General features: G+C 42.7%; 1 protein-coding gene across 1 annotated transcript in view; it reads right to left on the reverse strand.

Moving 5' to 3' along the window:
- The window catches only part of TMPRSS9 (transmembrane serine protease 9), a 331,091-nt gene extending 321,230 nt beyond the window's left edge, over positions 1-9,861 (reverse strand). The window contains exon 1 of the mRNA XM_040417828.1: positions 9,594-9,861. The gene's annotated coding sequence lies outside the window, so the exon portion shown is untranslated. The remainder of the gene's footprint in view (positions 1-9,593) is intronic.
- Between the last annotated feature and the right edge of the window lie 3,059 nt (positions 9,862-12,920).

Here is a 12,920-nt window from a genome sequence, read left to right on the forward strand (position 1 = left end):
TTGGTTATAATAAAAAAAAAAAACACCATTGACAATTATGACAGCAGAGGATGGGAATATAAGGAGCTTATCCAGATGAGCATGTTGGGACCAAGGCCAACGTAATGGAAAATACAGGACAATAAGTCCCAGTTGACCTCATTGAATGACTTTTCAATGTCAGTGGAAAGAAACATGGCTGGGGTGGAAGTAAAAGATATGTGATGATAGATATTAAATACCCTTGTCGTATTCTCCCTTGCTTTTCTGCAGTGTATAAAATGGACTTTGTCCCTGTGGATAATGTACTGCTACACACGAGTGAGGCTAGAAGAACTTTAACTAGTGCTTAGGGACTGGTCCTTGTCCTCTTTCGGAATTACAGAGATGTGGGCTCTAGGAGAATCAGGTGGAAAAGAATAACCTGATAACAGAGAGTTGCAATCTGTTAAAAAATTACTGAGAAGCGAAAGGCCACCTGGGCAATTTTAATTTTGTCAGAGGTAGGATTTTCTAACGTCCTCTGGAAGCTACAGGAGACGAAAGCAATGTAAGTATTCATCCACAAAGGATGTGAGGATTTATGTGAAGAACCTGAAGTAATGAGAAAATACAAATATGAATAGTATGAGTAGAATCCGTCCACAATCTGCTGTGAGTCTGGGTTCTGCAAGCAAATTAATCCGTGGGATAAACAAGATTACTCCTTAATGCCAGCGATTCACTGGGTTTTTTCACAAATTCAAATAAGTGACAATAACACTTAGCCAGGAAGCTTTGACTTGTGAGAGAGACAAGGATATACCAGTAGTTTTTCTCTCAGCAAATGGAGTTCCTCCTTCATTCCAATGGCCAAGGAGTGCATGTGAATTCTTTCAAATACAGGAGATCAGGGCTGTAACTTGGCGCATCTCTCTTTGTTCAGCCCGGAGCCTATTTTAATAAACATGCTCTAAACAAAACCCTTATGAGCTTCCCAGAAAATGGTGGGTGACATATCAGGAGTGGATGCCACCATGGAGGGGTCCTGTAGCAGGCTATCCTTGAAACACCAGTTCCAGAAATGGGGTTGAGAGGAGGGCAAAAGACATGGAAATAAGGGCATGATCTGAAAATTTGATGGGATCAATGCAAGTAGAGCACAGAAACAACAATTTACAGTGAGCTAATAAGAGATAATTTATACAAGAAAACACACAATTGGGGTCATTTTTGACAGCTCCTTTGGAAAATGAAAGGTGAAATCTGATTGGTTGCTATGTGCAACTAAGGCAGTTCTACTTCACACCAGTTTGATAAATGACCTGTAATACTAATGAAATGATAAAGCCAAACTGGCGGCCAGCAAACGCGGCATACCAGACACAATTTAAGCAAGCGTTCACACTCTGAACACCCTTGAGGGCCGGGGTACTCTTCACCTGCCTCCGGCAGGAAGGAGAACTTTGGCAGAGCCCTTCCCAGATGTCAGTAGCAGGGTGGCCGGGCACAACGACCGCAGTTGGGCAAAAAAAGTAAAAAAGTAAATACCGTGACACTATGCAATGGTGAATAGGGAAACACAAGAATGGTCAGTAAACGTAAGCCAAGGCACAAGAACCAGAAGACAACCAAAACCAAAGCCAGAGTCAATAACCAGAGAAACCACTCACCAGATAGCTTCAGATCCAGAGCCAAGGAAGCAACTGAATAATCAGCAGTGAGAGGGGGAAAAGACCAGGTTTAAATATCCGTCCACAGATCACCTGACACTGCTGAGGTCACACCCAATTTCCACCCTCAGACAAGGGAAGCACAGGTGAGGGCTGAGTGTGCGCAGAGGAAGGAACCTCCTACCACATGTCTAAGTCAGGAGACATGAAAACAGAGGTTCACTGGCAACAGCTGACGCTAGGGGTTCCGGCACCCCATGTTTCCTGACCAGCGTCAGCGCTGGGAATGACAGCGTTCCGTCTCCCAGCAGCACCAAGATCCGGAATGGTTCCCACAGAGTCACACGCGCGTAAAGTGTGCACCTTTACTAGCCAGAGACCCCCTGGGAGAATGAGAGACATGTCTTCGCGTGGTGACATGCTTCCGGTGAGACTGCATCTGTCTTGCTGCCTGCCTGACATGACCCCAATTATATGTAAACAAGAAAAGAATGTATAGTGTTGGTTGATGGGTATTTGAGAAGCTTGAATTTCTGCAGAGAAAATGTAGCATGTAGGAGGGCAGGATATTGTACTCTACATATGTCTAGTGGGCACTGTGTGAAATTAGGATCCAAACTTAAATCAACCCCTTAGTTCTTCCTGAGTCATGGGAACAACTGTGGTATATGTCTGGAAACCTCCTATTGGACAGGTTTGGAGCTTGATCTGGTTTGAAAATGGGTCTCCTGGAGGAAGGCAATCAAAGATCTCTTTTTCCAGAGTGGTGAAGCATGGAGGACCATTTTTGAGAAATATTGAAGCCTTGAGTGTTCATCGAGTTCAAGACCTACCGTGTGGGAGGGGGGATGGGGAAGGGACTGACAACAGATTTAAGGAAGGGTTATGTGAAATCAAAGGGGAACAGTACAATAGGGGCCTACTCAAGGGTTGTCCCCACACTCCTAGCCCAAGTAGAGGTTCTCGATATGCGACAAGAACAATGGTAGAAATCTCTTAATCTGTGGGTTAATATAAACAGGACCTGTAAAGAAAAGCTGCAACCAAGAATAGACATTCTGTATGGCCATGATGTATGCAGAAGGGGTCTGCAAAGGGGCCAACAGTAAAATAGGATCAACAATATCACAAGAGAGAACAAATTCCCCCAGGGAAGGAAGCAAATCATTCTGTACAGTCAGAAAGGAGGCCTGAAATATCATTAAAGTGAGATGACAAATCCCAAAAATTAAAAGGAGAACATATCTACATGTCAGAAAATGTCCAGTTAGATTCAGCAAGCCCAAAAGACAGATTAATTCAGGGAATGGTAATTAAAACATAACTTGAAACATAAACCCACCAGTCTTGACAAGACAGGTTCTCTACATCCCCAGTTAGCACAGACCAGCATATATTCAGGGTGTTACTGGACAAGGACACAAGACCCATACAGTGACCAAATGAACAACTAATTATACATATTCCAACACAATAAGTAGCATTTGTAGTCTCTTCAGAGAGAACAGCAGGGTCCTGTGGAGGAGAAACAGCATTCATGAATTGGAGAAAGATCGGGCAGTCCCGGAGAAGGGCCAGCCGTCATGGCAGGAGCCTGGAGCAGAATGGTATATTCAAGCAATCCAGACAGGACAGTGTCTCTGCCTTGGAACTGCTGATGCAGCAGTAGATCAAGAACAGTCCAATCTGCCCAGTAAGGGGAAGGCCTTTTTACAGATTTTCTGGCGAGTGGACTATGAATTCCCTGCCTATTGTACGGATGATTATATGGAAGGGAGGTCCCAACCTTTTGGATTTTTATCAAGATGTCCTATTCATATCTATGTGTTAAGGGTACTGTGTGAAACATCAACCAGTAGGGTGATCGGAATGCCATTGTGAAAGATGGACCTGTCTACCATGCTGAAATGAACGCTGCAGAGGACGTCTCAAGAGCGATTTAGTGTAGGGACCTCTGGTTTTCAACCCAATGTGTCCTGTTTAACTCTAATCAGGATTCTTCTGGACGATTAAGTAGGTGATTGAATATGGCAGTGATCACTGCAGACTGGCTGTCGTTACCAACTGATTCAAGTAGGCCTCTGATTTTCATGTTGTTATGACATCACTTATTGTCAATGTCATTTATATGGAGGGACAAGACTATCAGATGTGTGAGTTCACCATAGTGGAAAGGTTGGAGATGTTCAAATCCTATTCAAGGCATCTCTTCTGGCATTGACTTAATGTGGAAGAGACATTAGCAGTTGTCTGCTTAAGGTCATTTTTGTCCTTAGCATGGTGTTCCTCTAGGCCAGGAAAACCCAACCTGCAGCCCTACAGCTGTTGCAAAACTACAACTCCCAGCATGCCCTGACAGCCTACAGCAGGGAATGATGGGAGTTGTAGTTTTACAACAGCTGGAGGGCCGCAGGTTGAGCATCCCTGCTCGAGGCCTACAATCTGGGCCTTGAGATCGGCCCAAGTAGGTAAGGCCTGTAGCATGTCCCTTAAAGCCAATGGCAATAGAAGCTCCAGGCCATAGGGATGGCCAGCCGATGAAGAAGATCCATTTGAAGGGGTGAATGCAGTTATGTCCTGCAACATGTACGTTACATATACAGAACTGACTAGGAATGGCATGGCTCTAAGATGGCCACATGGTTGCCCTGTTGGTAGCTGCTGGCAACATTGTGAGCATCGTGGAGGGTGAAATTTCTCCTACAGAAGAATGAGCAAAGTAGCCACAGAAGGTAGTGGCTGAAAGTTTAGGCTAAGCTTTCTTCCCTTTTGGCATAGTTTAAAAACAAGGATAATTTTGTTAAGCCCCAATTAGAGAGCTGCTGACCCTGAGCTCAAACAAAAAGCAGCCTCACTTCACCATGTCCAAACCTTGCTTCCAGAATCCTATACAGTCTTGGACAAAATAAATGTATAACATATAGAGTGTAGTCTTGCAATACCATTGAGTACATTATGAATCCAGACAGTCTAAAGCTTGCCAACAGTTTTGTTGGTCATATCACATTTGTGGAAATTTATACAATCACCCACTGTAATGTTTTTTTTATTTTTATCTTTGTTTGAGGAAATAGACCATCTTCATAATGTATGCAGGAGACATGAATGCTTCTTCCAATTCATATCTGAACACTAGGACTGGATTTTGACAACACTAAAATACAAATCTTAGTAGTAGCTCATTGGCTTATAGGTGCAGTCACATTCTTGCAGCACTAGGGTCCTAGGTTCAAATCCGACCATGGACAACATCTGCATGGAGTTTGTATGTTCTCCCAGTGTTTGCGTGGATTTCTTCTGGGTACTCCGGTTTCCTCCCACACTCCAAAGACATACTGATAGGGAACTTAGATTGTGAGCCCAATTGGAGACAGCCTGAAGCTAATGTATGTAAAGCGCTGCGGAATATAGCAGCACTATGTAAGTGCATAAAATAAATAAATTCTGATGCCTCAAGGGAAGATTTGTCAAGGCCATAGTCTTTGAACAAACAACAGCAATAGTAAAACCACTAGTTTGTATTAGTGAAAAAGAGAATCCAGCATTGGTGACTTCCTAAAAACCAGGTTCTTTATTTGCAGGATACAAGCAGGTAAAACGATTGAGACATTTTCGGCTATACTGGCCCTTTGTAAAAAAAAAAATCGTATTCATGTTTTCAAACAAAGAAAGGATGCTGTGGGCTGCTGCTGGTGGTTGTGGCAGCTGTCAGCTTTAAGGCAGGCAGACACATTGTGTAAATAAGACAGCATTTGGTCCTGGCATTCACGCTGCTGAGAAAGTTCTTAAAATACTTCAGGTAGAACCATTTTGGGTGTGGACCCACTGTACTCACTAATCGGTTTGACTTTGGGCTAGTTCTGTGTTATTCTGACATTCTCCTTGTTTTCACCCTTTAATCCCTATACAGGAATTTAGTCTACAGTACTCTCCTGGGGAGCCACCAGGCTGCTACCTCTTAGAATAGTCCTGGTGTAGTTGGGAGCTGACCCACGGGGGTCGCAGACACTGATACAAAGCACTAAGGGATCAGGCAATACTCATGGTTAGTAAACAGGCAGAGGTCAGGGCAGGCAGTGTTTGTGCGATTTTATGAAACTAATTCAAGGTCATTCATTGCAGGCAGCAAAGGATTAGTACAGTAGACAGGCTAAGGTCAGGGCAGGCAGCAGAGTATCAGAATCGGTTAACAGGCAGAGGTATGATACAGACAATCAGAACAGCATACCTTCACTGGTAAACTAGAAAGTTAGGAACCTAAGCTCAGGCATCCTCCCACTGGTGCAGGTCCCTATATACTTGGAGACAGCCAGCCAGACTGGCAAATAATTAAGATGTGTGTGAGGAAGCCTCTTAAGAGCCAAGCCGCTTGCACAGCCTACGGGCAGGAAAAACAGGGCATGGCAGGCGGTGGCCTGTAGCTGAGGCACAAGACTCTGGTGGCCTGCTGTAGATGAAGAAAAGGAGGGACACCGAGTCCAGGGTGCCAGGCAAAGTGGGAAGGGTGAGTAAGGCAGCACCCATGGCCACCTGGAGGAGTGGAGGGCAGGAGCCACCATGCTAACAAGTTGCGTGGGTGAGGTCTTAAGCACGTATGACAAATTGGACTGTATATTCATACACACATTGTTTTTAGAGGTGTTTATTATGTTTACAATAAGGGCCCATTCACACTGCGTCTCTTAACATTGGAAATTTGGCACACATTCTGTGCCAAAAAGCTTCTGACAGCTGCATGGAATCTGTCTACCATTGATTTCAATTGGAGGCCATGTCAGGTCACTGCTATAAACCTTGGCCGTGCGAACGGTAGCAGGGCCTCTCATTGATAACAATCCGCAGAATCTGTGCCAAATTCCAAAAGTGAAAAGATACCGTGTGAACAGGGTTTAAAGACACTGGAATAGATTTGTGAATCTGTCTAAAAGATAAGTTGTCTCTGTTGCCGATAACAACGAATCACAGTTCAGCTTTAATTTATTTCATATTCTGCTCCTGTACTATAAAACTTGTGCTGTAATTATGACAGGTTTTCTTTTAGACAGTATTCATAAAACTACCACTTTATATATCCAGTTATTTGCCATTACTGCATATCGTCTATGATGTAGCTGCTATCTCCATGGCTACATAGATGTCAGTAGGCAAGTGCCAACAGCTATACCCCTACCAGGCTGGGAAAAGTTAACTGGTAGCTGGAAACAATGTGACTTAGAGCCTAACATAAAAATAAAGCATTCATACATCTTAATATTTCTGAAACCTCACCATCACTGGTGTCCTGCAGTGGAGTAGTCATCATTGTAACATTATGAGACTTCCAAGCAAGAAACCCATCCTAGGCTCTAACTGCAGCTTAGTCGGGGGAAGGATAGGATGATCCAATTTTCTTTCTTTTCAACTACGTTACTATAATTAATGAGTTATGTTACTTTTATCTAAATATTTCCATCACAAATGCAACTCTGTTAGACATCCAATACATTCAACTATTTTACACAGAAAAGGAGGTGTAGAAGCACTTACGGTCACTCAACAGTAGTCTGTGAGTACATTAGGTGGCGGTGCCAGGTCCTAGCCTGAGGGCTCCCGGTAGATGATATCAAGTGAAGAATACCGCTTCCTCTAATTATGGAGGTTTATTCACCAAAAAGATGCAATGTTTCGACTACTAACAGTCTTTGTCAAAGGCTGTTGGTAGTCGAAACGTTGCATCTCTTTGGTGAATAAACCTGCACGATTAGAGGAAGACATTGAGTGCTGCGCTATTCTTCACTTGATAACTAGTGATTTACTAATTCTTTGCAACCTAAGCATATTATCCCAATTGTCTTTTGTTAAAAAGAATGCATCATTATAAAAGGCCTGTTACTTTAATGTTACTGTTGCTTTTTATTATAAACAATTTTTGCACATATTTTAAATACCCACCAACAAAAAAAATCCTGAAATATTTCACTAGCTCCCTTGTCAGGTTTGCTGTACAGGTTAGAAAAGAATTAGCACAGTTAACTGAAGGGGGGAAGAGAACGACAACTGTGTTGTACTGCTTGGAGTATAGATAAGGCAAAATATACTTGCAGTATACACACAGATGAGGCTCTACATGCATCTCCCCTTTATTGCGTGTCTGGTCTTTGGAGGAGGGTTGGACTTCATCACCTTCTGGAGAATATAACAATCTATTAAATCTCTCTGGTAACTAACTTCCATTCATGCAGCTGCAATATCTATGCATGTGCGCTTGGCAGCTGAAGGCATCTGTGTTGGTCCCATGCTCATATGTGCCCACAATGCTGAAGCTGAGAAAAATGATGTTTTATTATATGCAAATGAGCCTCTAGGAACAACAGGGCTGTCGCCATTACACCTAGAGGCTCTGATCTCTCTGCAACTGCTGCGCCCTCTGCACGCTGATTGACAGGGCCAAGCAGTCATCACACCTGGCCATGTCAATTATATTGCAGATGATGCAGCAGTTACACCTAGAGGCACAGCTCTCTCTGCAACAGTAACGCCCACGTTGCTCATAGAGGCTAATTTGCATATATTAAAAGATTTTTCTCAGCAGTGCGGGCACATTTGAACATGGGACCAACAGATATCTTCAGCTGCCAAGTACACATGTAAAAGGTCAGCTAGTTTCATAGGTACCAATCTACTGACAGATGCCCTTTAAAGATAAAAAGCTACAACGTTATACAAACTTACATATAATAAAATGAAAATGAAATAAAAAAGACATCCCCTTAGAAAAGATCTGATTACTAGATGAATGCTCTTTTACACAGGCAGAGCTACATTCATAGGAATGTTAATTTCTAACCATTGCCCGTTAGCTGTATTTACACTCTGCAATTACCGCTGCCATATGAGGATGAACGATTAATACCATGATAAGTCATCCTCATACAGTTGTATTGTTTGTCTGCAGCATATTTCTGTTTTAGGTCCCCTTACACAGACCACAGACGGGTCAATTATTGGGAATGAACAGTTGCATGAATGCTCATTCCATATAATTAACCCATGTAAATGTGCTGGAGACAATCCCACAAATGAGCACTTGCTTATTGGGTGATCCAGCGCTCACATGGCACAAAAAATGTTTTTTGCTTTTTTTCTCTCGCTCCTGTACAGTTAAATAAGGATTATGCTGCAGGGTCTTCCAAGCTGCAAAACCTATATCCATTAATATATTCAGCAGTGGTGAATTAAGAGCATACGTGACTCCTCCATGTATTTTCTCTGCAGCTAATTCTGAAGAATGTCATGTGTGCACAAAGCATGGCGAGCACATAAACCAATCATTGTGCGATTTTCCTTTACTTGGCACAGACCACGCATTAATGAAAGTGCAAAGTTAATTACACCAGATTCTGCTCATTAAATGACATGTACGGCATGCGTCTCCATCAGGCTTTGTACTTCTTCACATGTGCTGATGCATGTCACAATAATCTTACATTAAGCTCTTCAGTAATGACTGGTTTAACCATACAAACAGGTTAATAGCAAAAACGCAACAAGTGGAGGATAGACTTATGCAATAAAACACCTAAAAACCCAGAGAGATCCATTATTAACATCCCGCAATAAGTTACGGACTTATCATTTAAATCTTCATAAAATATTTAAATTTTTATGTATTGTACTTTTTACACAAAATATGCCGATGTCTGTGTTTCTCTATTAGCTCTACAGTACAATCCATCTTTTGTAGACTTATACCTGAGATGTTGCTTGATACGATGAGTACAGTCGATAACACAAAAAGAGAAGACAGGAGAGGAGCTGACACAGGTTCTTCACTAGGTATGCTGAAGCAAGTTTAAGTATAGTTTGTTTTTTTTGCACATTTTGTCACCGTAACCAATATCACCAGTGGCTGACCCATGATGCAAAAGCACTCGATAAAAATGATAATGCATAAATAGTACAAATCTTACTTAACAAGCTCACCTATACAGGTTGAGTGTGTGCTCCGTACACAGGAGTCCTTCTGTAACCTAAAAAGACAGTTCCCAACACCGCAGCTATGTCCCATAAAAGTCTCTTGCTGCATTGACTGTTGCCGTTACCTGAGTCGATCCCTTTTGTGCCAGGAGGGGAGGGGGCAGAAAGCTCTCTAGTCTATGAATATTCAGTACTTTACAAGGGATTGGCTTTGGAAGAGAACACATCTATCTGGATTGTGAAAGATTGAATGGGTCTGTCCTGGGAACAAGGGCTTGTAAGGTACCTGTTGCGCTGTGCCATAGCTTGGTTCCTACATGATTGAAACTATGGATTAACAACCTATTGTGTAAATTACATAGTTTTAGGATACTTTCACACTAGTGTTTTTCTTTTCCGGCATAGAGTTCCGTCACAGGGGCTCTATACCGGAAAAGAACTGATCAGTTTTATCCCCATGCATTCTGAATGGAGAGTAATCCGTTCAGGATGCATCAGGATGTCTTCAGTTCAGTCGTTTTGACTGATCAGGCAAAAGATAAAACCGCAGCATGCTACGGTTTTATCTCCGGCGAAAAAAACTGAAGGCATGCCTGAACTTTTTCCCATAGGAATGTATTACTGCCGGATCCGGCATTTAAAATACCGGAATGCCAGATCAGTCCTTCCGGCCTGCGCATGCGCAGACCGGTAAAAATGTGAAAAAAAGATACACGACGGATCCGTCTGTCCAAATGACAAGCGGAGAGACGGATCCGTCCTTGCAATGCATTTGTGAGACGGATCAGTCTCACAAATGCTTTCAGTCAGCGGCAGATCCGGCAGGCAGTTCCGACTACGGAACTGCCCGCCGGAGTCACACTGCCGCAAGTGTGAAAGTAACCTTAATCAGCAGGAAATGTGTCAGAAGTATGTCCAGGGCTTAGCAGTGGTAACTTACCACCACTGGTACCACTATGATCAGCAGAAACTGCAGCTTCTTCACTGCAATGTCTAACAGAGCGCCCATCTCATCAACTCTGCTGTGTATGGTTCTGCAACAACTGCACAGTAGTTAAGAGGTTAAAAATGGCAGTTGGAAATGGTGGTTGTTTTTCGACTCAGATGAGCGAGTACGAGCATAAAATGAATTTTAATCATTGCACACACCTTCAGCTACAGTATATACAGGTTTTAATTATGCGTAAATCACAGCAACTCACTAATTATATGGGAATGAGAAAGGGAGTTCGGTATGTATATCTTAAATGGCCAGTGAGCCATACATTTTTACCGCTGCCTTAAGGGTGACAATTATCCCTGACATCTAGTAGAACTGTTTTAACACACTCTGCAGAATACATGTGGTTTTTCCGCATGGATTCCCATACAGAAAAACAGCAGCGTATTACAGTACCAGCAAAGTTTATGAGTAGAGATGAGCGAATTTCATATTTTGAAATTTGTTTACACTTCGTTTACTGGTAAAAGGCGAATTGCGTTATGGATTCCTTTACCACGGACCATAACGCAATTCTATGATGAAATGCATAACGGAATACCTTTAGAGGCTTTCCGTTATTCATTCCGTCATAATAGAAGTCTATGGGCTGCATAACGGATCTGTGCATATATAGTGCAGAAACACACATAAATCCACACAGAAATTCGTGCAGATCTTATGTGGATCCACACGCACTCATGTGCACGAGGCCTTAAAGGGGTTATCCGAGCTTGGAAATGCCCTCCCGTATGCCTGGGCCCCTCACACTGATTCTACTTATCTGGCTCCCCGCGTTGCTCCTGGTAGTTTTTATTGGTACCATTTTGGGCGTCATAATTTATTGCATAATTTTTCACGCTGAGCAGAAATGGTGGCTGCCAACGATGTTGGAGACGTCAAGGACACTGTTCGCCTTTGGTGGTGGTGGTGGTGTTACAGTGTGGGCAGGTGTCTAGTCAATACAGAACTGCCCTACACTTTGTGAATGGTACAATGACAAGTCCATACTACTTGAATAACATAATTAATCCAGTCATTGTGCCTCTGCATGAACAACACAGGCCTAATTTTATCTTCATGGATAACAATGCGCTAGCTCATCGAGGTCGCATCATTAGGGAACAGCTGCTGGAGACTGGGGTAACTCAAATAGAGTGGTCTGCACTTTCTCCAGACCTCAATCCCATTGAAAACCTATGGGATCAGCTGAGTTGCCAAGTAGAGGCTCGTAACTCTGTACCCCAGAACCTCAATGATCTGAGGGCTGCCCTTCAAGAACAGTGGGATGCCATGCCTCAGCAGACAATAAATCGACTTGTGTACAGTATGAGACTTCGTTGTCAAGCTGTAATTGATGCTCAAGGCCACATGACAAGTTATTGAGACACTGACATTTCTGTAGGGGTATACTCACCACTGTTGTTGGCTTTTGTTTCAATAAATTGTTTGAGATGAGGAAATCACCATTGCATGCTTCTACTTAAATGCCCTATTTTCATTATATAATATCATGGGATGTGAACTTTTTACGTTTTCCATAAATTTCACCCAAAAGCCAAATATCTCTAACTTTTTGTGAGCAGTGTATTAGGAAACACCTATGGCATAACCTAATAGGCTGATGCCTATGGCAGCCCCAGAGATTTTTGTTAGGCCCCTACTTGCCATGGTAATGCAACAGTACCCAATGATAGCATCGTGGGAACCAATGGGCACAGAGAGCGAGCCCACTCCTTATGAAACTCTGTAGATGCTGTGTTTGCTATTGATGGAAGAAACTAGTGGGTTAAAAAGCTAGGACTGAAGGTTGCTCTGATTCTGAGCCCTTACAGCAGGATCTTATCTGGACCCCAACATTTCCTACTGTTCATTACAAGAGCACAGGAACTGTGCTTCTGCAATCATCAGGACGTACCTGTACGTCATGCTGCCTTAATATAAGGCAATTCATGATGCACAATTGTGTCATGGTGCATTAAGTAGGTACACAGTTCCAACAGTTGTAAAAAAAAAATAATAATATATATAAAAAATAAAATAAAATAAAAAGTATGTTATTTAAGTGCTCATCTCCCCGATATGCCAGAGGCCATCTATCTAGCTAGATCCTATTAACTGAACCTCCTTCACCTGGAGGATTGGCATTGATAGATCTTCCATATAGAAGGATATTAGAAGAGTTGGGCACTCTTATTCCTGAAGCCTCTTTATACTACCCTGATGCTTGGTGAGATGCACTGCCAATCCAGACACCTATAGGATATGCATCTAAGATCTGCACACTCACTTCCCTCCCTTTACTGTTCTTTCTTTGAATCCCAGGTGGCTCTCCAGGACCCATCGTATTAATT

This window comes from Bufo bufo, chromosome 2 (genome assembly GCF_905171765.1).
Source record: "Bufo bufo chromosome 2, aBufBuf1.1, whole genome shotgun sequence".
NCBI lineage: Eukaryota > Metazoa > Chordata > Amphibia > Anura > Bufonidae > Bufo > Bufo bufo.